This window comes from Anas acuta, chromosome W, assembly GCF_963932015.1.
Source record: "Anas acuta chromosome W, bAnaAcu1.1, whole genome shotgun sequence".
Taxonomy (NCBI): Eukaryota; Metazoa; Chordata; class Aves; order Anseriformes; family Anatidae; genus Anas; species Anas acuta.
In genome coordinates this window covers 17,388,885-17,412,929 of record NC_089016.1, presented here as the reverse complement: position 1 = coordinate 17,412,929, position 24,045 = coordinate 17,388,885, and the positions used below count along the sequence as shown (strand labels likewise).

General features: G+C 44.5%; 1 protein-coding gene and 1 long non-coding RNA gene across 5 annotated transcripts in view; one reads left to right on the top strand and one right to left on the bottom strand.

Annotated features, from left to right (window-relative positions):
- Window positions 1–24,045, bottom strand: part of LOC137847008 (zinc finger RNA-binding protein-like) — a 207,528-nt gene that overhangs the window by 76,867 nt on the left and 106,616 nt on the right. The gene's annotated exons all lie outside the window — the stretch shown is intronic.
- LOC137847046 (uncharacterized) lies at window positions 11,381–16,516 on the top strand. The gene is made up of 2 exons (XR_011090745.1): window positions 11,381–13,075; window positions 15,360–16,516. It is a non-coding gene; the product is annotated as an uncharacterized lncRNA (long non-coding RNA).

Sequence of the window (24,045 nt, the reverse complement as noted above, 5' to 3'; positions counted from 1 at the left end):
TTGAACATCCAATGTAACACAGGTAGCTGTGGGGCCAAGAGGAGTTGTGCTTCTGTACCGACAACTTCTGAAGCGGCTCGAATCCCCTCATATGCTGTTGATATTTCCTTTTCAGTTGGGGTGTAATTGGCTTCTGATCCTCGATAGCCCCAGCTCCAGAACCCCAGAGGTCGGCCTTGAGTTTCTCCTGGAGTCTTCTGCCAGAGGCTCCAGGTGAGGCCATGCTCCCCAGCTGCAGTGTAAAGTATGTTTTACACAGCTGGTCCAGTACGGACAGGCCCAAGGGCTACTGCATGAGCTATTTCTTGTTTGAGTTGTTCAAAGGCCTGTTGTTGCTCAGGGCCCCACTCGAAAGAGTTCCTTGATATAGAGGACTCACAAGATGACTATAGCCTGGCACATGCATTCTCCAAAATCCCACAAGGCCTAGGAAATCTTGCATTTCTTTTTTGCTAGTTGGCGGAGACATAACTGTTATTTTGTTGATCACATCCGTCAGAATGTGGCGACGTCCATCCTGCCATTTTACCCCCAAGAACTGGATTACCTGTGCGGGTCCCTTGACCTTATTCTGTTTAATGGCAAAGCCAGCTTTCAGGAGAATTTGAATTTTCTTCCCTTTCTCAAAAACTTCTTCTGCTGTGTTACCCCACACGATGATATCATCGATGTACTGCAGGTGTTCAGGAGCGTTCCCCTGTTCCAGTGTCGTCTGGCTCAGTCCATGGCAAATGGTAGGGCTGTGTTTCCACCCCTGGGGCAGTCGATTCCAAGTGTACTGAATGCCCCTCCAAGTGAAAGTAAATTGTGGCCTGCATGCTACTGCCAGAGGGATAGAGAAAAATGCATTAGCAATATCGATTGTAGCATACCACTTGGCTGCCTTTGACTCTAGTTCGTACTGGAGTTCTAGCATGTCTGGCACTGCAGCATTTAGTGGTGGCGTGACTTCATTCAGGCCCCGATAGTCCACTGTTAGCCTCCACTCGCCATTAGACTTTCACGCTGCCATATAGGACTGTTAAAAGGTGAATGAGTCTTGCTGATCACTCCTTGGCTCTCCAGATGGTGAACTAACTTATGGATAGGAATCAGGGAGTCTCGGTTGGTACGATATTGCCGCCGGTGCACAGTTGTAGTCGTAATTGGCACTTGCTGTTCTTCAATCCTCAGCAATCCTACAGCAGAAGGGTCTTGTGAGAGACCAGGCAGGGTAGACAGCTGCTTAATCTTCTCTGTGCTCAAGGCAGCTATGACAAAAGCCCACCGGTACCCTTTTGGATCCTTGAAGTACCCTTTCCTGAGGTAGTCTATGCCGAGGATGCACGGAGCCTCTGGGCCAGTCACGATGGGGTGCTTTTGCCACTCATTCCCAGTTAGACTCATTTCAGCTTCCAATACAGTTTGCTCTTGGGATCCCCCCGTCACTCCAGAGATAGAGATGAGTTCTGCCCCTTGGTGGCCTGACTGCATTAGGGTATACTGTGCACCTGTGTCCACTAAAGCTTTATATTTCTGCGGTTCCGGTGTGCCAGGCCATCGAAAACACACAGTCCAGTAAATCCGGTTGTCCCTCTCCTCTACCTGGCCAGAGGCAGGGCCCCACTAGTCCTGGTTGGAGCATCTATCAATTAATTCTTCCAAATGTGAATCAGAGGTCTCTTCGTCAGGGTCAGGAGTAATACTAGCCCTTCTACTGCCTCTGGGGGACTGCCCAACAGAAACTGGGGCAGCAATCCTCCTAGGGGCCCCCTTTGTTGCTGCTGTATCTTTCCGCAGCTCACATACCCGTGCAGCTAGGGCTGAGGTCGGTTCACTGTCCCACTTCCTCATATCTTCCCCCGGTCACATAAATAAAACCACAAGGTACCCCGCGGTGTGTGTCCCGGATTCTCCCTTGTTTGAGCCGGAGACTGCTGGCGCTTGATGGCCGAAAGATTCTTCCATCTAGGTGAGGAGGAAGCTATGTGTTCTAACCGTTGGGACAGTCTCTCCACAGGTGAAATGCAGGCCCGTACTGGGGCAAAGAGATTTTCTTCATATTTATGAAGCTGGTTGGACACGTTATCCACAGTTGGCCCCATTCCCTCCTCCCAATCCATTGCTGCCAGTGTGCTGGCATGTGATGAGGGTGCAGCCCGTACAAATTTCCGCCACATGGATGCTGTGCGTTGGACTTCATCAGGGTCTTTAGGTGTCTGGGCATTGTTTAAATCACTATAAAGCATCTCCAGCACAGCTAATTCCCACAGGTGCTGGAGGCCCTTATCCATAGTGGTCCATTTGCCTACTTGGTATACAATATCTTCCTTGTGGGGATACCTGTCTTTCACAGCTGTTAGGAGTCGCCTCCAGAGGCTGAGAACTTGTGCCTCTCTCCCAATTATTCTATCAATGAGCCTTTCTCTAGAGAGGGATCCCAGCTGCTTGGCTTCATTGCCTTCTAGCTGTTGGCTATTGGCCCCAGTGTCCCTGCATCGAAGCAACCAGGTGAGGATGTGCTCACCTGGATGACGACTGAAATCTTTTCGTATTTCTCGCAGCTCACTCAAGGATAGAGATCGAGTAGTTTCTGATTCATCTATGATTTCAGTCTCTTCTCCCTGATGTTGCCATGATGACGCTGCTGTAGAGCTGCCTGCCTTTTCCTCTTCTCCCTCATCCTTAGGAGGAGCTTCTTCCCTTACTAAACGACCTGATTTCCGTTTCCATTGTTTTGTCTTTACTATAGGGGCGACTGATACCATAGATGGTCGGTCCTCTGGGGTGGTCACAGTGTGTGCTGTCTCATCATCAAATTCAGGAACTTCCCTATCCCCTTGAGAGTGCTGAGCAATGTTAATTGACATTTGATAGGCGTAAGCCAGACCCCAGCAGAGTGCAGCAAGCTGGTGGAGTTCTCTAGTATTGCCAGGGTCAGGGCATACGTCTTTCAAACATTTTACCAGTTTTCTTGGATTTTGTACTTGTTCAGGGGTGAAATTTAGAACCATTGGAGGAGAAAACCATGACAGGTACCTGCCCAAATCCCCCCACACACCTTGCCACCCACAACTACTTTGTCTGGGGACAGGTCCTTGGATAATATTCTTAATAAATTTCTTTACCTTGGGGAAGAAGACAAACACTAGAACTAGTAATAGGAGGATAATATCCGATCAAGGGTATCCAAAATACTCAAAGGCTGTTGTAATTAGCCCACAGGGAGAAAAGTAGAAGGCACCACACCCGATATTATTCACAGATTGACTGCTAGGGGCAAAAAAGTAGGCGTTGTAATTCTTAATATTTCCAGAAAGATAATATCCATGAGACCAGGAAGATAACAATGCCGGGCCTGAGTACCAGACAAAATTAAAGGCCAGTATGTTACAGCACATCATGATAAAGAAACCAAGCACAGACTTCAACACTTTCTCCGATCGGATGTAAAGGAAAAAAGAGAACAGGGAATGGACTACATACAACACAGTCACACAGAAAAATATTAATGGAAAACCAAACGTTGTGACTACCAGTATGTTAGTTGTAAATACTTCAACCAATGCTATTGTTATCTCAACCCTTGAGCCCCACGTTGGGCGCCAAAAAGGGCTGTGGTGGTTTTACTCAGGTGGGCAGCCAAGCTCCACCACAACCGCTCTCTCACTCCCCCTCTCCTCAAAGAGGAAGGGGGAGAAAATACAACACAGAGAACTGGAGGTTTGAGATGAGAAAGGTTTAATTAAAGGGAAAGGGAATGGGGAGGAAAAAAGAAACAAAAGAAACAATAAGTCCGCACGGAAGCACAGAGAGAGGGACAAAAAAAATATTCTCTACTTCCCATCAACGAGCAAAGTTCGGCCACGTCCTGGGAAGCAGGGCCTCAAAACGCGTAGTGGTTGTTCAGGAGGAACAGCCCCCTCCCCCACGAGAACCCCCCTTTTTATTGCTGAGTGTGACATCGGGTGTTATGGGATATCCCTTTGGTTCATAGAATCATAGAATCATAGAATATCCTGAGTTGGAAGGGACCCTTAAGGATCATCAAGTCCAACTCTTGACACCGCACAGGTCTACCCAAGTTCAGACCATGTGACTAAGTGCACAGTCCAATCTCTTCTTAAATTCAGACAGGCTCGGTGCAGTGACCACTTCCCTGGGGAGCCTGTTCCAGTGTGCAACCACCCTCTCTGTGAAGAACCCCCTCCTGATGTCAAGCCTAAATTTCCCCTGCCTCAGCTTAACCCCGTTCCCGCGGGTCCTGTCGCTGGTGTTAATGGAGAAAAGGTCTCCTGCCTCTCGACACCCCCTTACGAGGAAGTTGTAGACTGCGATGAGGTCTCCCCTCAGCCTCCTCTTCTCCAGGCTGAACAGGCCCAGTGCCCTCAGCCGTTCCTCGTACGTCTTCCCCTCCAGGCCTTTCACCATCTTCGTAGCCCTCCTCTGGACACTCTCCAACAGTTTCATGTCCTTTTTATACTGTGGTGCCCAGAACTGCACACAGTACTCGAGGTGAGGCCGCACCAGCGCAGAGTAGAGCGGGACAATCACCTCCCTTGACCTACTAGCGATGCCGTGCTTGATGCACCCCAGGACACGGTTGGCCCTCCTGGCTGCCAGGGCACACTGCCGGCTCATATTCAGCTTGCTGTCTACCACGACCCCCAGATCCCTCTCTTCTAGGCTGCTCTCCAGCATCTCATCGCCCAGTCTGTACGTGTAGCCAGGGTTTCCCCGTCCCAGGTGCAGGACCCGGCACTTGCTCTTATTGAACTTCATGCGGTTGGCGATCGCCCAGCTCTCCAACCTATCCAGATCCCTCTGCAAGGCCTTTCCACCCTCAACAGAGTCCACAACTCCTCCAAGTTTGGTGTCATCAGCAAACTTGCTCAAAATACCTTCTATTCCTACATCCAGATCGTTTATAAAAATATTGAAAAGTACCGGCCCTAAAATGGAGTCTTGAGGGACCCCACTGGTGACCGCCCGCCAGCCTGACGCAGCGCCATTCACCATAACCCTTTGGGCCCTGCCCGTTAGCCAATTGCTCACCCATCGTATGATGTTTTTATTTAGCTGTATGGTGGACATTTTGTCCAGTAGGATCCTATGGGAGACCGTGTCAAAAGCCTTGCTGAAGTCCAAAAAAATCACATCAGCTGGTTTCCCTTGGTCCACCATACGGGTGATCTTATCATAAAAGGAAATCAGGTTAGTTAGGCAGGACCTGCCCTTCACAAACCCATGCTGGCTGGGACCAATGACTGCTTTGTCCCCCAGGTGCGCCTCAATAAGTTCGAGAACCATCTTCTCCATGATTTTACCAGGCACTGACGTGAGACTGACAGGCCTGTAATTGCTAGGGTCTTCTTTCTGACCCTTCTTGAAAATCGGCACAACATTTGCCAGCTTCCAGTCTACCGGGACCTCTCCAGATTCCCAGGATCGTTGAAAAATAATTGAGAGAGGTTTCGCGATGACGTCCGCCAGCTCCTTCAGCACCCGGGGATGAATCCCATCTGGACCCATGGACTTGTAGGGATCCAGGTGGAGTAGCAAATCCCGCACACGTTCAGGGTCGGTTGGGAGTTTGTCATCCCCACCGTCCCGGTCCTCCAGCTCAGGGCACCCTGGGTCCCGAAGCCCATCATCGGCATTGAAGACAGAGGCAAAGAAGGCGTTAAGCGTCTCTGCTTTGCCTATGTCATTGTCTGTGAGGAGACCTTCCCTATCAAGGAGCGGCCCTATGTATTCTTTAGTTCTCCTTTTTCCATTCACATATCTAAAAAAACCCTTTTTATTTTCTCTCACAGACACAGCCAGCTTCAACTCTAGGTGTGCTTTAGCCACACGAATTTTCTCCCTACAAACACGAACAGCATCCCTGTATTCTTTCCATGACACCCGGCCCTCCTTCCAGTAGCGAAACACTCTGTTTCCGCCTAATCTCCATCAGAATGTTCCTGGTCAGCCACGCCGGCCTCCTGCCGCGCCTGCCTGACTTGCGATATTTAGGAATTGCCTGATCTTGTGCTTCTAGGAGGCATCGCTTAAAGAATGACCAGCACTGGTGGACATCGAGGCCTTCAAGAGCAGCTTCCCAGGGGACCTTGCTGACTAGTTCCCTGAGCAGCCTGAAGTCCGCTTTCCCCATATCTAGGGATGAGGTTTTGGTGGCACTTTTCCTTCTGTCACCGTAAATTTTGAACTCAACCACTTCATGGTCGCTATGACCGAGGCGGCCACCAATCACCACATCTCCCACCAGACCCTCTCTGTTTTCTAGCAACAGGTCTAGGAGGGCACCTTTCCTAGTTGGCTCCGTTAGCACCTGCACCAAGAAGTTATCATCTAGGTGCTTCATGAACCTCCTGGACTTGCTCGTGTCAGCCGTGTGGCACTCCCAGTTAACGTCTGGCAAGTTGAAGTCCCCCATAAGGACAAGGGGAGTTAATCTCGAGGCCTCTCTTAGTTCTGTAAAGAATAATTTATCGGCGCTATCGTCCTGGCCAGGCGGTCTGTAATAGACTCCCACAACGACATCCCCTTTATTCGTTCGTCCCTTGATCCTTACCCAGAGGCTCTCAACTTTGCCATCGCCGACCTGGAGTTCCACACAGTCCAGCCCCTGCTTCACATACATCGCCACCCCACCACCTCGCCTACCCTGCCTGTCCCTCCTGAAGAGCCTGTAACCATCTATCGCAACACCCCAGTCACAGGACTCATCCCACCAGGTTTCGCTTATGCCGATGATGTCGTAGTTGCGGGACTGGGCCAGGACTTCTAGCTCATCCATTTTATTCCTCATACTGCGTGCGTTCGTGTAGAAGCATTTCAGGTGCGTCTCCTTACACTCAGCACCTTGTGGATCTAACCGAAGGACCTCACTGGCACACAGCCCCTCTGATTCTAGCATACCATCCCTTAGGTCTTCACCGGCGTGCCTGGTTTTAGCCCCTTCCCCCTTCGACTCTAGTTTAAAGCCCTATCTATCAGCCCTGCCAACTCCTGACCAAAGATCCTTACCCCTCTCCGAGAGAGGCCCATCCCATTCGGTGCCATCAGGCCCGGTGTAGCATAGACCTTCCCGTGATCAAAGAACCCAAAGTTCTGCCGGTCACACCAGTCTCGAAGCCACGAGTTTATGTGAACAGCGCACCTTTCTGTTTCGATCCCCCCTATTGGAAGGACAGAGGCAAACACAACCTGCGCGCCTGAACCTCTAAGTAGTCGCCCCAAATCCCTAAAGTCTCTTTTGATTGCCTTCGGACTTCTCGTTGCTACTTCATCGCTACCAGCCTGAAAGACCAGTAGCGGGTAGTAGTCAGTGGGCCGTACCAGGCGCTTGACTTTCTTGGCAACGTCCCTGACCCTGGCCCCAGGGAGGCAGCAGACTTCCCTACGGGTAGGGTCAGGCCGACAAATAGGGCCCTCTGTTCCCCTAAGGACAGAGTCTCCCACAACAATCACCCTCCTGTCTTTCTTGGTGGAGGCAGTCCTGAGGCGTGGAGTCGACCTCCTCGCCCTAGGAATCCTCCTGGGAACACTTTCTACCTCTTCCTCAGTTGCTGTTGATCTCTCATTCTCCAGGGCCTCAAACCTGTTTCGTGAGGGCACCTGGGAAGGTGGGGCCGGAAGAGGAGGGCATCGCCTGCCATGTCGAGCAGGGACCTGTCTCCATTCCTCCTCAACTCCCAGGTCCCCTCCCTCTGCCCGACGGCGACAGGGCAGGGGGTCCACCCCCATTTGGGGTGTCTTACCCCGGTACCTCTCCTTGAGGCCCTGCAGGGAGTTACTCCACCAGTCTATCTCCCGCTCACACTCCCTGATGGCCCTCAACCTCTCTACCTCCTCCTTGAGCTCCGCCACCATGCGGATCAGGTCATCCACCTGCTCACACCTCACACACGCAGCGTCTCTGCCTCCTGCCGATGGCAGGAACAGGCTCTGACACTCCCTGCATCCCGTGACCTGAACCGCTGCATTCTTTAACGGGTACTCGGTCTGGGTGTGTACCGACCTCCTGCAGAGCGCTCCGTGCCTGGTGGAGACCATTATCGCCTAGCTAAAGACTGTCGTTAACAGGTGTTCGTATGGGAGGGGGTTGCTCTCCGCCCTGCCTGCTCGCCCTGCCTGCGCGAACTGCCGCGCCACTCCCTGTTTGCCCGCCCTGGTCGCCGCGCTCCTGGTCGCTCGCGCTCCCTAGGGGCTGCTTTTGAACGGCCGGGGAGGGGGCGCTGCTGGCTCCGCCTTCGCCTCGTCAGCCTCCCTCACGAGGGCTGCCGGGTCCTGGCGGCTCCCTGAAGTCGGCTCGATGCCGCAAAGTTAGCCCTGCCTGGCCCGATCCCCCGCTCCGCTGCAGAACGCGTCTGCCCCGGAGCCGATCGCCTCGGCAAATGGTTGGTTTAGGTCAGCTGCCCCGGCGATGTCCCCTCCCCATCTCTTGCCCACCCCCAGCCTGCTGGCTCTTGGGGTCTTGGAAGGAGTCCTGATGCTGTGCCAGCACTACGCAGCAATAGACACAACACTGGAGTGATATCAGTGCCATTGGAGTGCATATCAGCTACGAGTGCAGAGCACAGCACTGTGTGGGCTGCTGCAGGGAAAAGGTGACTCCAGCTCAGACAGACCCAACACAGTTAATAACAAATTCCCATTTTTGGAAGAAGAATCGGAGTATGCAGCTTGTTGGATACAAAGAACAAATTTGGATGTGAGTAAAAATTAGAATAAAGAGGGAAAGAAAGAGGAAGAGACAAATGATAAATGGGACCTTCTGGATAACTTACCTCTTCCTTATAACCCCCAAGCTGCAGCAGTGGCTGTTGTAGCAGTTTCTCTGAGGGAAGAGACAGGAACTGTAAGTAACATTAGCCCTGGGAACAGGAGGTACTGCAGACTTGTAAAAGAATTGGAACCACGTAAAAAAGACCTTGAGAATTTTCCACTCCCTGGTACTAATACTACTAAATCTACTGAAGCTGCTATGTATCCTTTCTGTGAAGTGCTGCTGGGATCTGGACAGATAGGATATGTATTTGCCCCCCTTTCTAGCGGAGAAGTGCAAAATTTTAAAAAGGAAATGAAATCTCTGATTGAGGACCCCATTGGATTAGCAGAACAGTTAGATCAGTTTTGGGGACCCAACCTATATTGCTGGGGAGAAATTATGGCAATTCTGAATCTGCTATTCTCAGGGGAAGAACGAGGAATGATTAGAAGAGCAGCAATGCAGGAATGGGAAAAGGATCATCCTCCAGGAGATGGAGTGATTCCAGCAGAGCAAAAATTTCCAAATGTGGACCCTAATTGGGACAACAATAATGTGCAGGATAGGGTTAACATGAAAAACTTGAGAGAAATGGTAATTAGAGGAATTAGAGAGGCAGTACCTAAGTTTCAGAATTTTATTAAAGCCTTTGAGGTTCAGCAGAGTAAAGATGAAACTCGAAGAGGGGGAATGGGCTTAAGTTGCGCCAGGGGAGTTTTAGGCTGGATGTTAGGAAGAACTTCTTTACCGAAAGGGTTGTTAGACATTGGAACAGGCTGTCCAGGGAAGTGGTGGAGTCACCATCCCTGGAAGTCTTTAAAAGACGTTTAGATGTAGAGCTTAGGGATATGGTGTAGTGGGGACTGTGTGAAGTGGTTTCTTGGAAAGGCTCAGGGACAGGATGCGAAAGTATTCAGGAATGAATCCTGACGACCCCATAGCTCAGGGGCTCTTGAAGATTAATTTTGTGATGAAAGTGTGGCTGGACATAGAAAGTGAACTTCAGAAATGGGAGGGGTGGAATTAACTGAACAGCCGTTAGAAAAAAAAATTGAGGGAAGCCCAGAAAATGTATGTTAGAAGGGAAGATGAGAAACAGAAACAAAAGGCAAAAATGATGATCTCCATGGTGAATCAAGTGGTGGGATAGAAGGGGGAACCAATGGGAAAAGATTTTTTAAGAAAGACAAGGGTGGAATGAAGAAGAAAAAGGGAATGGGAATGTAAAATCAGTAGCCACTTCCTCCACAGCCAGGACAGAGACAGGTACAGAAAGGATGTTTTAAATGTGGGCAAATAGGTCATTTTAAATGAGAATGCCCTGAATTGAAAAGGGAAGGGAGATTGTTTACTATCATAAACTCTTAATAGGGAGGTCAGGGGTTCTCTGGACAGTGGTCCCACTGAGAGCCCTTGATAAATTTAGAGATGGGACCTAATAAAGAAGAGGCTGTATTCTTAGTAGATACAGGAGCAGCCAGATCGTCTTTAGCTTATAAAATATCAGGACTCAATTTGACTAGTAATACTTTAAGAGTACAGGGGTAGAAGGATTTGGTATGGTGGTGTCACTTTTTGAAACTACTCAATTATACTGGGGAGCTAAAACTGTCACTGGGCAATTGTTATATGTACCTGAAGCGGGGACCAGTTTATTAGGGAGAGATTTAATAGTCAAATTAGGATTACAATTGAAGACCTGCGAAAAAGGAATAACAGTCTCAATGAAATTATTAACAGAAAATGATGAAGAAGAAATAAATCCCATGGTATGGGTAAGGGAAGGAAATCGAGGAGGGCTTAATATAACTCCCTTAAAGATAACTGTTCAAGAAGGGAGCTGAATAGTTAGAAAACGGCAGTATCCTATCTCTTGTGAAGGAAAAATGGGCCTGAAACCTATAGTGCAACCTTTAGTTAGAGATGGTCTTTTGGAGCCTTGTATGTCACCATATAACACTCCAATTTTACCAGTACGAAAGCCAGGTGGTTTGTACCGATTAGTACAAGACTGGAGAAAATTTAAGGAGATAACACGAAAGCGCCACCCTGTGGTTCCTAACCCTTATACCCTGATGAGTAAAATCCCTTATGAGCACAAATGGTTCAGTGTTATAGATTTAAAGGATGCCTTTTGGGCATGCCCACTGGATCCTGAAAGTCAGGATATTTTTTAATTTGAATGGGAAGACCCGGAAATAGGCTGTAAACAACAATATAAATGGACTGTTTTGCCTCAAGGATTCACTGAATCCTCCAGTTTGCTTGGACAAGAATTGTAAAAGATTTTAGAAACGTTTCAGATTCCAGAAGGGATGACATTGTTACAGTATGTAGATGATTTATTGATATCTGGGGTAGAAAGATCAGAGGTAAAAGAAGCCACAAACTCCTGATTTTTTTTTAGGAGAACATGGGCTAAGGGTATCTAAAGATAAATTACAGTATGTAAAAAAAGAGGTTAGGTATTTGGGACATTTAATCTCTGAAGGCAGACAGAGAGTAAACCCTGAAAGGATTCAGAGAATTGTGCAACTTCCTCTCCCTAGAACAAAGAAGGAGTTGAGAAAATTTTTGGGTTTAATTGGATATTGCAGACTGTGGATAGAAGCATATTTGCAGAAAACAAAGAAATTATATCTCAAATTATTGTAGGAAGAACCCAATATACTGAACTGGACTAAAGAGGAAAAAAGTAATGGAAAAATTAAAAAAGACCTTATCACGGCACCAGTCTTAGCTTTTCCTGCCCTAAAGAAATCATTTTATCTTTTTATAACTGAATAAAGTGAGGGTGCTGCTTTGGGGGTGTTAACCCAAGAATGGGGAGATAAGAAGAAACCTGTAGCGTATTTGTCTAAATTATTAGACCCCGTGTCCTGGGGATGGCCAGAATGCATTCAGGCAGTAGCAGCAACTGCCTTATTAGTAGAAGAGAGCAGGAAATTGACCTTTGGAGGACAACTGATTGTTGTTACCCCTCACCAAGTGAAGACTATTGTCACTCAGAAAGCAGGAAGGTGGCTGACAGACTCCAGAATACTAAAATCTGAAGCTATACTAATTGAAAAGGATGATTTAACTATAACTACAGAACCTGTTTTGAATCCCGCCTCCTTCTTGTCAAAGGGAATTGAAGATCCAATAAATCACCAGACAAAGATAAGATCAGATTTACAAGAGGTGCCCTTAGAAGAAGGGTAAATATTGTTTATAGATGGATCTTCTAGGGTGGTACAAGGAAGGAGATGTAACGGTTATGCCATTATTGAAGGAACAAATGGGAATGTCGAAGAAATGGGAAAACTGCCTAGTAATTGGTCAGCTCAAACTTGTGAATTATATGCATTAAATCAAGCATTAAAGTTGTTACAAGGGAAACAGGGAACTATATATACAGATTCGCGATATGCATGTGGGGTGGTACATACATTTGGAAAAATTTGAGAAGAAAGGGGTTTAGTAAACAGCAAGGGAAAGGAATTGGTCCATGAAGAATTAATTTGACAGATTTTGGAAAATCTGTTACTACCAGAAGAGATTGCTGTGGTGCATGTGAAAGGACATCAAAAAGGAAACTCCCTAGTTGAATGGGGAAACAGAATTGCAGATGAAAAGGCTAAAGAATCAGCTTTGCAATTAGAAGTAGAAGCAAAGCTGCTTCTTGTACCTGAAATAAAACTTCCACCTGAAAAGCAAATATTCAGTGAAAAAGAAATAGAAGCCTTTAGGGAATTAGGAGCAAAGGAGTCCAAAAGACGGTGGATTCTCCGTGATGGGAGAGAAATGGTAAATAAATAACGAGGGAAATTTTAGCTGTTCTACATTAAGGAAGCCACTGGGGAGTAAGAAAATCTATATGTGTAGGCATGTATACCGTAGCTAAACAGGTGTGTAATAGTTGCATAACATGCCAACGAGTGGTCCCTTATGGGTCCCTTCCAACTCGGGGTATTCTATGAAATTAGTGGCTTTTGTAGGAATTCAACTTGGTAAGAACATAGGTATTTTTATTCTAGAAGGAGCCCCATTTGCAGAAATGTATTGAATGTTCAACTGTTTTTTAAGTCCTTCGTTTATATTGTCATTAACTATTAGTCTAAAATAAGCTGCAGTGGGTAATGTCATATGTCTGAGTCTAATACTGTTTGGAAAAGTGAATGCTCTAATATGTGAAAAACCTAATAGATCCTTCTATGTGTTTTTGACAGATTGGTAAAATGAGGTATGTCAGTGTTCGTGACTTTAAAGGGAAAGTCTTAATTGATATTAGAGAGTACTGGATGGATCAAGAAGGTGAAATGAAGCCGGGCAGAAAAGGTATTGTTCTGTATCTGTACATTATAAACAAAAGAGAAGTGTTTTTGTTGGCCTGAGTCTGTTTTTTCTAAATGGATCCTGCATAATTTAGAGAAACAAGGCATCAGATACAAGCAAATTTATTGTGGGAGCTATGAATGTAACCATACTTTTTCTCCTCTTAATTAACTCAATTTCTTGCCTCTAACAGAGGTCAGATTTTCTTATTTCTAATTTGTCTGAAAAGGTTTGGGTTTAGTTGGAATAAGATGTTAAATAATTTAAAACAATTGTGTTCTTCATTTTTATCAAATTTCAGATTAAAATAATAGAAACGTTCCATATGACTAATTTTTTGGGTGGGGGGATCAAGATTTTAGCTGACGTGAAAACACTTGAAGTGCTTGAGCTTTGGTACTTTGTGTCTGTCTAATCTGGAACACAGCATAAGCCTTTACACCTTTAATTTCTACTCCCATGCTTAATTTTATGTCATCCTTTCACTGAACTGTTTGTGGAACTTTGGCCACCTGCAAGATGAGGATGAGTTGATAGTTGCAGTAGTGCTTTCCTTAATGTCATGTTGCTTCTTTAGAAAAGCTTACTTCACTCATTTTTCATATTATGTAAAGGAAAGAGGTAAGTGTGAAACATTCTGTTCTGAAGATTAAAGGCATTTATATTTTTGTGATGTATCTGGGAGCAGCGCAGTGAATAGATGTTTGGAAAGCTTCAGAATTTTCAACATCTCATAGATAACAACTGATAATAGGTTTGCATGAGCAGGGTATTATGGGTACCTTACAGGAAAAATTCTTTCTTGGATGTGTTGCTGCTGTCTAACAAAAATCATGACTCCGGTGTTTAAAGACTAGTGTATCACATCAATCAAAAGCTTGAGTGGGAAGCAACAACAAAACTTGATGGGCAGGCAAAGTGATGATCTACATGATGTAGATAGAAATGTTTATCATTGTGGGAAACAGGACTGGATTTTATTAGGATAAAGTTAATAATCTGATAGCATGAGTGTTTAATGTTCCAGTGATGCGCTTACAAGCTGCTTACGTAGCTATTCTACAAACAGTATAAACAGTTGAAATTTTATAATAAACAAGGGAAAAAAAAACCAACAGTTAGGAACTGCTTTGTCATATACCATGACAATATACCTTTATGTATGACAATATACCTTTATTTCATATAGCAGTTCTAAACTTCATGCCTGCATACAGTTCATATTGTATGTTGTTCAGGGGCAACTTGATGACATTTGGTCCCCCAATAATGGTTAGCATGCCTGACCAAACTGTTTTCAAAACACATCTTCCACCTAAAGACTAGTGGGAGAACTAGTTAGAAAAAGTAACAGTGCAGACTTCTTGCTGCTCAAAATAACAGTACTCTGATAAAGCACTAGTAGTAGAAGGGGGGGGGGGGGTGATGAGCCCCAAAAGTGGAATTCATAGTTTTACCTGTTTTCAGGTCCTGCTCCACCTACAGGGAGAAAGCAATGAAAGAAGCCTGATCACTGAGGGGGGGAGAAAGGGGGTAAATAGTAGAAGAGCCTGGCTGGAGAGGGTGAGAGGTAGGCCTATGAGCCTCTACTTACATAGAGTTGGCATAGAGATTAGTAGGGGAAGAAGGAGGAGGCTAATACACAATGGAAATGTGTGCCTGGACTGGAGCTTGAGGAAGTAAAAATTCAGAACTGAGGAGATGAGTTGTGGGGTACTGAGTGGTTGATTGAATGTCACAAGAATCTGTAGTGATATTCCATGTTGGTTTGAGTGCTAGGGAATAGAATAAAGCTTCTCTAAAATATTACTTATAGCATACGTTATTCACAGTGCTTTAAGAAAGAATTCCACAGGTTTTCACAAGAAAAGAAAACGAGACAGAATTATAGTATATCAAAAATACTTAGTTCAGTCCACAGAGGTATTTGGCTTTTAGCAGCCAACTGAAATAGAATTGGTTTCCTACATCTCACCTCATTTTGTGCTGCCCCCTATCAGGGCAAGAGCTCTTTCTCTTCCTGCGTTTAGCAAAACACTTGTGAATGGATGTTGTATTGTACCTATTTTCTTTGTAAGGTAAACCTGTCCAGAGATGGGCTAAAGGTCTAAACTGAAGTGTTCTGAGTAGTTTAACTCTGCAGCTGAGACTTATTACACTTGATGTAGCTCAAACATTAATAGTTGTGACAGTCTTTGTGTATGAAATCAGTCTTGGTTGTAAATATGCAAGATCCTGAATTACAATTTTCTTTTTGTACTAAGTGTTTGTTTCTAATACATTTCAGGTATTTCTTTAAATCCAGAACAGTGGAACCAGCTGAAGGAACAGATTTCTGATATTGACGATGCAGTAAGAAAACTTTAAAGATAGCCATACAGAAATCTTTATCATTTCAGTTGTTTTAAGCAGTCTTTTTACATTGGATTTTGTTTTCTAAAATAGTGTTTTCAAAGCTATTGTATATTTGGTTTGTAAAACAATTTGTAAGATGAATACTTTTTTTTTTTTTATGTGCATTTAAAGTGTATTCTGAGTGAGGCTATTTGTGTATACTTTACTAAAAGGAAATGTGTTGCTTTTACCTCATGGTGTAAAATAAATCAAGTAATGGTTAAAACATAGCTGTTATGGCCTTTTGATTGAAGATGTTTGCTGGTAAGGCCACCTATTGGCTTTAGGCTTTGTTTCAGTTCAGTTGTTTGTTTTCTAAGGAGAATTTTAAAACATCTTTATTTAAATAGTTTTTCTTTCATACGCTTTGGTATCGTCCTCAACTTTCTGCATTAAAACTTGATACAAACAGTGAATACCTGGTAAAACACATATTTGTAAATAATTTTAAATACTGTATTTGCTAATTTTCCCTATTTATTAATATGTAAACAGTCCTGAGTATATAGACTTTTTTGCGTTATTTGCCTAGAGTGATATATTAAACAGTAACACTTGAACACCATCCACACGCTGTTCCCACTTCTCTATAGCTTGTTTGACTTAGAAAATACAATTAGCCTTTATTCATGGACCCTAGATTTTAGGATGCGATGCATAAACTTTTACATTAATAGGTAACATATGGAGTAATAATTTGTGTCAAGAAGATGGTTGATATTAATAAAGAAGGGGGAGATGTGGGAGTGGGGCCATGGGGGTCGACAAGCCCCATGGTTGGTGATAACATCAGACTCTTAACGATGAGGCCATCAGGAATGTAAAAGAGTTTAGAGGGAACAGAGAAGGGTGATTCAGGAGACTCCATGCAGTCTTGGGTTGCTTGTTCTACAGCCCTTAAGGCATGGAAGTTGCTGGGTGTTTGCTGGTTGCCAGGCAAAGTTGTTTGACCAATGAAAAGTTGTTTTTGAAAAGAACTGCTGTGGGGAGAAGGGTATAAGAGGGGAACCTGTCCTCAAGTTAAAAAAAAAAAAAGGCAACTCGATATAATGAAGTTACGTCATCAATAAAGAAGTAGAAAAAAAAAAGAAATGAATAGGGACAGGCTAGCAGAACAGGGACCAGGACAGGAACAGGGACATTGATCGCCTCATGAAGATAGGTTCGGCCAAGCTCAGCAAACCGCTCAAAGAAGAAAGTCTCTGGAAATAGGTGCACTGGAGCTGGAAAGAAGCTCGAGCTGAGAGAAGCTGACCTACACGCACAATTACCCCTCGCTGGCCGAAGTTGCGCATTATGGGGAGTCGTATGTCCTTAGAAACACAGACTGTCCTGGTAACCTTACAGCTTATTCTCCTTATTAACAATCAGACAGTTTATGATCCTGAAACATGGGCCCAAACTGAGGTCAAGGTGTGGGACTCTGCAACTAAAAAGGACAAGGTGGCAGTGTGTGAGAAACACTCTGTAGCCAATAACTTAGGCTCAGGCGAGGATCTCAGTGAAGTAGTAATTTATTCGCGATTGCAATGGCAGGCGCCCCACAAGCAGGAGAGAGCGCATCTACTAGTTTCAAAACACAGTTTATATACTTTTTGAGGACAGGACCCTCCCCTGTTTCCCCACTGAGTGGGTAATCCAGGTTCACAATCTATCTGATGCTTCACAAACAATGCATTGCCTTCAGTTGCCGGCCTGTTAAATTTCAATTTCCATTTGCCATTTTTACTGCTTGAAATGGTAATGTTTCTTCACTTATCTGACTTGACTTAACACCGTGATTTTCACCTAATTGTCCTAAGGAGTCTGTTTGTCTGCATTTTACAAGGTCGCCTGCTAAACTTTCTTATCACTGTAAGCATATCTCAGTACCACATTCCCTCCTTCTAAACAATGTAACTCTGCAAAAACAACATTTCTATTCCCACAATTCTTCCCTTTTCTTTTTTTATAAACTGTTGATTTTTGCAAAACCTTTCTCTATGGTGTTATTTGGTATGTTTCTTCTTCTTCTTCGCTTTCTTTGCTTTCCATCTCCTCATTATCACCTTATTATATATGGAGTGGTAATTCGTGTCAGAAAAATGGTTGATATTAATAAAGAAGGGGGTGATTTGGGAATGTGGCAATGGGGGTCGGAAAGCCTCGAGGTTGGTGATAACATCAGACTCTTACCGATGAGGTCATCAGGAATGTAAGGAGTTTAGAGGAAACAAAGAAGGGTGATTGAGGCGACGCCCTGCCGTCTGGGGTTGCTTGTTTTCCCCTCTGTTAAGGCACGGAAGTTGCTGGGGGGGTTGCTGGTTAGAACTGTTAACATTTATTGTTTAATGTTATATGATAATAATATTATTAGTGTGGTTTCAAGGGTTAACGAAATGCGGGAAAAGCAATCACGTTTTGTTGCTTTTGGGAACCTTGTGGTGGGCAGAGCATGTGCAGAAGAAGAGGGAGACAGTTGAAGCCGCTCCTGCAGTCTGGAACAAAAGGTTGCTAATGGTGATGGGGAAACTGTGAGCCTTTCACCCACAACGACCAGCACAAAGAGAATTATAATATGAAGTGGGGATAGGATATCCATATGTATAGGCATAATTGGGTTTCTTGTAAATATGTAACAGCAGTGTCCTATATATATTTGGAAAGTTCGACGGGTGCGTGTGCGTGTTGGTAGTGCATAGACTCCCTGCGCACCCAGCGCTGTTTACTTGCCTTTTATAAATATTCTTTTATGTTACTAAATTCAGAGTTGAGACTTCATTTATAACAAATTGGTGACCCCGACGTGATATTCTTGTATATGCGATCGGTAAAGGGAGGCGCCCCACCTAGTGGCCCTTGCCGATAGCGGCGCTAGAGTTCAATAAGATTTCGAACATGAGGCAAGGGAAAAAAAAAAAAAAAAAAGAGCTCTCCGTCAGTGACCTGTAATCTTGCGCGCGAAGACCCTAATGAAGAGGATTTGTGAGTATACCGTTCGGTTGGGTGTGATTCGGCTGTGTGACTGTGTGTAAGGGTGTGACTGAGACGGAACGTAGTTCCGAAGAGAGTGAGAGGTCTTCTAACCGCGGTTCCGATCTCACGCGAGGGACTCGGCCAGTGAAGGACCGAAGCGATTGGTCTAGGAATTCGTGGGTGGGTTAACCACTTGCAAGACACCTCTACACAAACACAGACAGGGATTCGGAACCTCTTTAAGGTTTCCAGGGATTAGGAACTTATTTTAAGCTTCCAGGGATTCGGCCAGGGATTCGGAAGCTCTTAGAGGATTCCAGGGATTCGGAATTTATTTGAAGGTTCCAGGATGGGTCTGGGGGAAATTAGATTCTCTGACCTGGGAGACTCAGAGAGCCCAGACATTCCACCAGAAAGCCCATTAGGGATAATGTTAAAATATTAAGATGTTTGGGAATCGAGGAAAGGAAAAAATAAAGAGAAAATGGCTCAATTTTGTATGATAAAATGGCCAGAGGAACATTTAAGGCCAGATGTTTTTTGGCCAGTTTTTGGATCCTTTGAGGATTGGGTATGTCAGGCATTAAACTCTAAGGAGCCTTTTAACCAAGAAGAAAGCGATTATGCGGCTCTATGGGTAGGAGCCTCAAACGCATTTCCCCCAAAACAAATATTCGCTTTAAATACAAGAACTGACAGGGGAAAGGAAGAATGGGAACCTCTGGATAATATACCCCCTCCCTATTCATGGCAACCGGAACCGCCACATTTTGAAAGTCGATTGCCCACGGCCCCTGTTCTCTATCCCTCTCCAATGAGCCCTTGATAAAATTATTAATAGGTCCCCAGAGGGAAGAGGTGTATTTTTTGGTAGATACTGGAGCGGAGAAATCAACTATTAGGAAATTACCAGAAGGGGTTAAGGAAGGAAAGAGGAATACCATGGTAGTAGGAGCAAAAGGTGAGCCCTTTAAGGTTCCTATATTGGAAAATATAGAAATAGAATCAGAAAAGAAACTATGTCTCAATGACCTATTGCTGGTGCCTGAGGCTGAGCACAATCTATTCGGAAGGGACTTAATAATAAGATTAGGGTTGGAAATCAAGAGCCAGGGGGGAGAATTAAAAATTCAGCTATATACCCTAACCCAAGAAGATGAGGGAGAAATAGACCCACAGGTATGGTATCAAGAGGGAGATTCAGGAAAATTAGATATGGAACCCTTGGTAGTAGAAATAGTGGATCCACAACAGCCAATAAGGATTAGGCAATATCCTATCCCATTGGAGGGGAGAAGAGGACTCAAACCAGTTATAGACAGGCTGCTCCAAAAGGGGATGCTGGAACCATGTATGTCCCCACATAATACCCCCATTTTGCCAGTAAAAAAGGCTGATGGATCATATAGGTTGGTTCAGGATCTTAGGGCTGTGAATCAGCGAACCATTACCACATTTCCAGTAGTGGCTAACCCATATACTTTATTAAACCACCTAACACCTCAGCATAAACGGTATAGTGTAATAGATTTGAAGGATGCTTTCTGGGCCTGCCCATTAAGTGAAGGGTCGCGGAATTACTTCGCCTTTGAATGGGAAGACCCCGAAACAGGAAGGCGACAACAGCTTAGATGCACTGTACTTCCTCAGGGATTTACTGAATCCCCACATTTATTTGGCCAAACCTTAGAAAAATTATTACAACTTTTTGAGGTAAAGGGGGAAGTGAAATTGTTGCAATATGTGGATGACCTATTAATAGCTGGGGAGACTGAAAAAGAGACACGGAGAACCACTGTTGAATTACTTAATTTCTTAGGGAAAAAAGGGTTGAAGGTCTCAAAATCTAAATTACAATTCGTGGAAAAGGAAGTAAGGTACTTAGGACATGGGCTTAGCCAAGGAAAGAAAAAATTGGATCCTGACAGGGTATCTGGGATTTTAGCCCTGTCATCACCCAAAACGAAGAAGGAAGTGAGGCAACTGCTCGGCCTCTTGGGATATTGTAGACCCTGGATTGAAGGGTTTAGTGAAAAGGCAAAGTTATTATATGAAAAACTGACTGGAGAAAAAATTAAGTGGAACGAGGATGATGAAGAAAAGTTGAGGTTGATCAAGAAAACGTTAATAGAAGCTCCAGTGCTGAGCCTCCCAGATTTAGAAAGACCCTTTTATTTATTTGTAAATGTTTCTAACCAAACTGCATATGGAGTACTAACTCAAGAATGGGCAGGAATCAAGAAACCTATGGGATATTGTTCCAAACTATTAGACCCTGTGAGTAGGGGGTGGCCAGCATGCTTACAGGCAATTGTGGCTACTGCCTTACTGATTGAGGAAGCTAGAAAAGTCACTTTTAGGGTACCTCTGAAGATATATACTCCACATAATGTTAGGGGAGTACTCCAGCAAAAGGCTGAAAAATGGTTAACTGATAGTAGGATGCTGAAGTATGAGGCCATCCTGATCGACTCCCCTGATTTAGAACTAAAAGTAACTGCTGCACAGAGCCCTGCACACTTTCTGTATGGGGAACCCCTAACAGAACTGTTATATATGGAGTGGTAATTCATGTCGAGAAAATGGTTGATATTAAAAAAAAGAAGGGGGAGATTTGGGAATGTGGCCATGGGGGTTGGAAAGCCCCATGATTGAGATAACATTTGACTCTCGATGAGGCCATCAGGAATGTAAAAGAGTTTAGAGGGAACAAAGAAGGGTGATTCAGAAGACTCCATGCAGTCTCTGGTTGCTTGTTCTCCAGCTGGTCTCTTGTTCTTCAGTCATTAAGGCATGGATGTTTCTGGGTGTTTGCTGTTGTTGTTACATTCAAAGTTGTTTGACCAATGAAAAGTTGTTTTGAAAAGAACTGCTGTGGAGAGAAAGGTATAAGAGGGGAGCCTGCCCTCAAGATAAAGAGAAGGCAACATGAAGTTACATCAATAATGAAGCAGGAAAAAGAAGTGAAGAGGAACAGGCTGGCAGAATGGAGACCAGGACGGGAGCAGGCACATTGATTGCCTCACAAAGACAGGTTCGGCCAAACTCAGCAAACCGCTCAAAGAAACTCGTACAGAAAGTCGCTGGAAATAGGTGCACTGGAGCTGGAAAGAAGCTCGAGCTGAGAGAAGCGGACCCGTGCACACAACTGCCTCTCGCTGGTAAGCAGTTGCGCATTATGGGGAATCATATGTCCTTAGAAACACAGACTGTCCTGGTAACCTTACAGCTTATTCTCCTTATTAACAATTGGACAGTTTATGAGCCTGAAATATGGGACCAAACTGAGGTCAAGGCGTGGGTCTCTGCAACTAAAAATGACAAGGTTGCAGTGGGATTGCTCAGCACCTGGCGAGCAGTCTCTGAGGCCTTAAAAAACCATGTGGAGCCACAGTCAGAAATATGTGGCTTGCCAGACAGTGAGGGAGCTGTGGGCTCCTTTAGTGATCCAACTGCTACGCCATGGGCCCCTCTGCTGCTACAGCAATCGAAGGCGTTTGCTGTTATGCCCCCGTTGACCTGGACGTGCCTTTTGACCCAGGCCTATTGGCCTTGAAAAGGAGACAACTTAAAGCAAGACATTGTTCAAAAGGAATGGAGAATGGAGACTGTTAAGTTATGGAACTTAAAGGATTGTTTGTTACCTATCCTGATTGTATGTATGTGTAGGCATACTCGGGTTATTATGTAAAGCAATGTTCTGTATACATGTATTTAGAATGTTTGATGTTTGTGTGTGCTTGTTGGTGGAGCGTAGACTCCCCGCACACCCAGCGCTGTTTACTTGCCTTTTATACCTTTTATACCTTTTATACCTTTTATACCTTTTATACCTTTTATATCTTTTATACCTTTTAGAAATATTTGTTTTATAAATATTACAAAATTCACACTGAATTCAGACCTCATTTATAACAGAACTACAACATAACTGCATGGAAGTGATTGAATTGCAAACTAAAATCCAACCCAATCTCGAAGAGACAGAATTAGAAACAGGGGAAAAATTATTTATTGATGGATCATCCAAAGTAGTAGATGGAAAAAGAAGATCAGGGTATGCCATCGTAAATGGGGATATGGTCCTAATAGAATCAGGACCACTCAGAGCTGCCTGGTCCACTCAAGCATGTGAACTTTATGCATTATTACGAGCCCTAGAAGTATTGAAAGGAAAAAGTGGCACTATTTGTACAGACTCTAAATATGCTTATGGAGTAGTCCACACATTTGGGAAAATTTGGGAAGAAAGGGGACTCATAGGCACACAGGGAAAAGGGCTGATTCAACAAACTTTAGTTACTCAAAGATTGCAGGCATTGAGAGGACCTAGGGAGATTGCTGTGGTACATGTCAGAGGACATCAAAAGGGAACTGGCTTCCACATAAGAGGGAATAACCTAGCGGATAGAGAAGCTAGGGAAGCAGCTCTTAGGAAGTATGATGTAGTCCTAACCTCACAAGTAACGGATAACAGAAAAGGGACACAAGAGAAAAAGTATACAGAAGCAGAAATAAAAATTATAAAGACCATAGGAGCAGAACTGAAAGAAGGAAAATGGATTCTGCCTGATGGAAGAGAAATACTGCCAAAGGAATAAACTAGGCATCTACTTTAAGGCTACACCTACAAACACATTGGGGAACAAAATCATTGAGTGATCAATTTCTAAAATTTTATGGGTGTGAAGGAATATATGAGATAGCCAAACAAACCGTCCAAGGATGCTTAACGTGTCAAAAGGTAAATAAGAAGGCGATTAGGGAAGCACCTGCTGGAGGAAGAAGAATTGCATATCGACCATTTGAGAGAATACAGGTGGACTTTACTGAACTACCAAAGAGACGGCTATAAGAATGGTGGAAAAGGGGTGGACGCATGCATCACGAGTAAAGGGACCTCTAACAGGAACCTGGAAGGTTGAGTCTACTCCTGGAGATCTGAAAATTAAGCTTAAAAGAACTTGAAGTATATCAGGGCATACCTACCCTTTGGATGCTAATTGTATGTATATTAAATCTTGTATTGAATAGAATATTAGCAATCATTGGAAACTCATATAAAGGCCATAATAGAAGGATTTGGGGACCCAAAGTCCCATAGGGGGAGTGCCACCTCCAGTAGAGATACCCGCAACATCTTGAATTACCTGAAAATTTAATAATAGGCGGGAAAATTTACCTAGATGATTGGTTATCTGCTTTGAATCGAGCCCCCACTAACTCATGGAAAAGTTGAACGCAAATAGAAGAACCATCGGGTGTGTAAGTCTGGACCATTTCCTAAGAAGCATCAGGGAGAGGGCAAGACCGGAGAAGGGACCAGCACTGCGGCTCAAGAAGGTTTACCAAGGGCTGCAACCCCTTAGGGTAATAACCGCCGGGTAACATGACCTTTACCGGACCTCTCCTAATTACATGCTATTGGTCTCAGAATTGTAGTGAATGTATTGTTAACACCCGGAGGGGAAGAATGCAGGAACAAACACTACTATGCCTATTAAACCTATGCTATGGAAACCAGAGTATGCTTGATGTAATGAAAGCAATAAGATAACCAGTTATGAGCCAAAAGAGACCCCCTATCAATGGTGGATAGAGGTAAGAGCTAATAATGAAGGAGG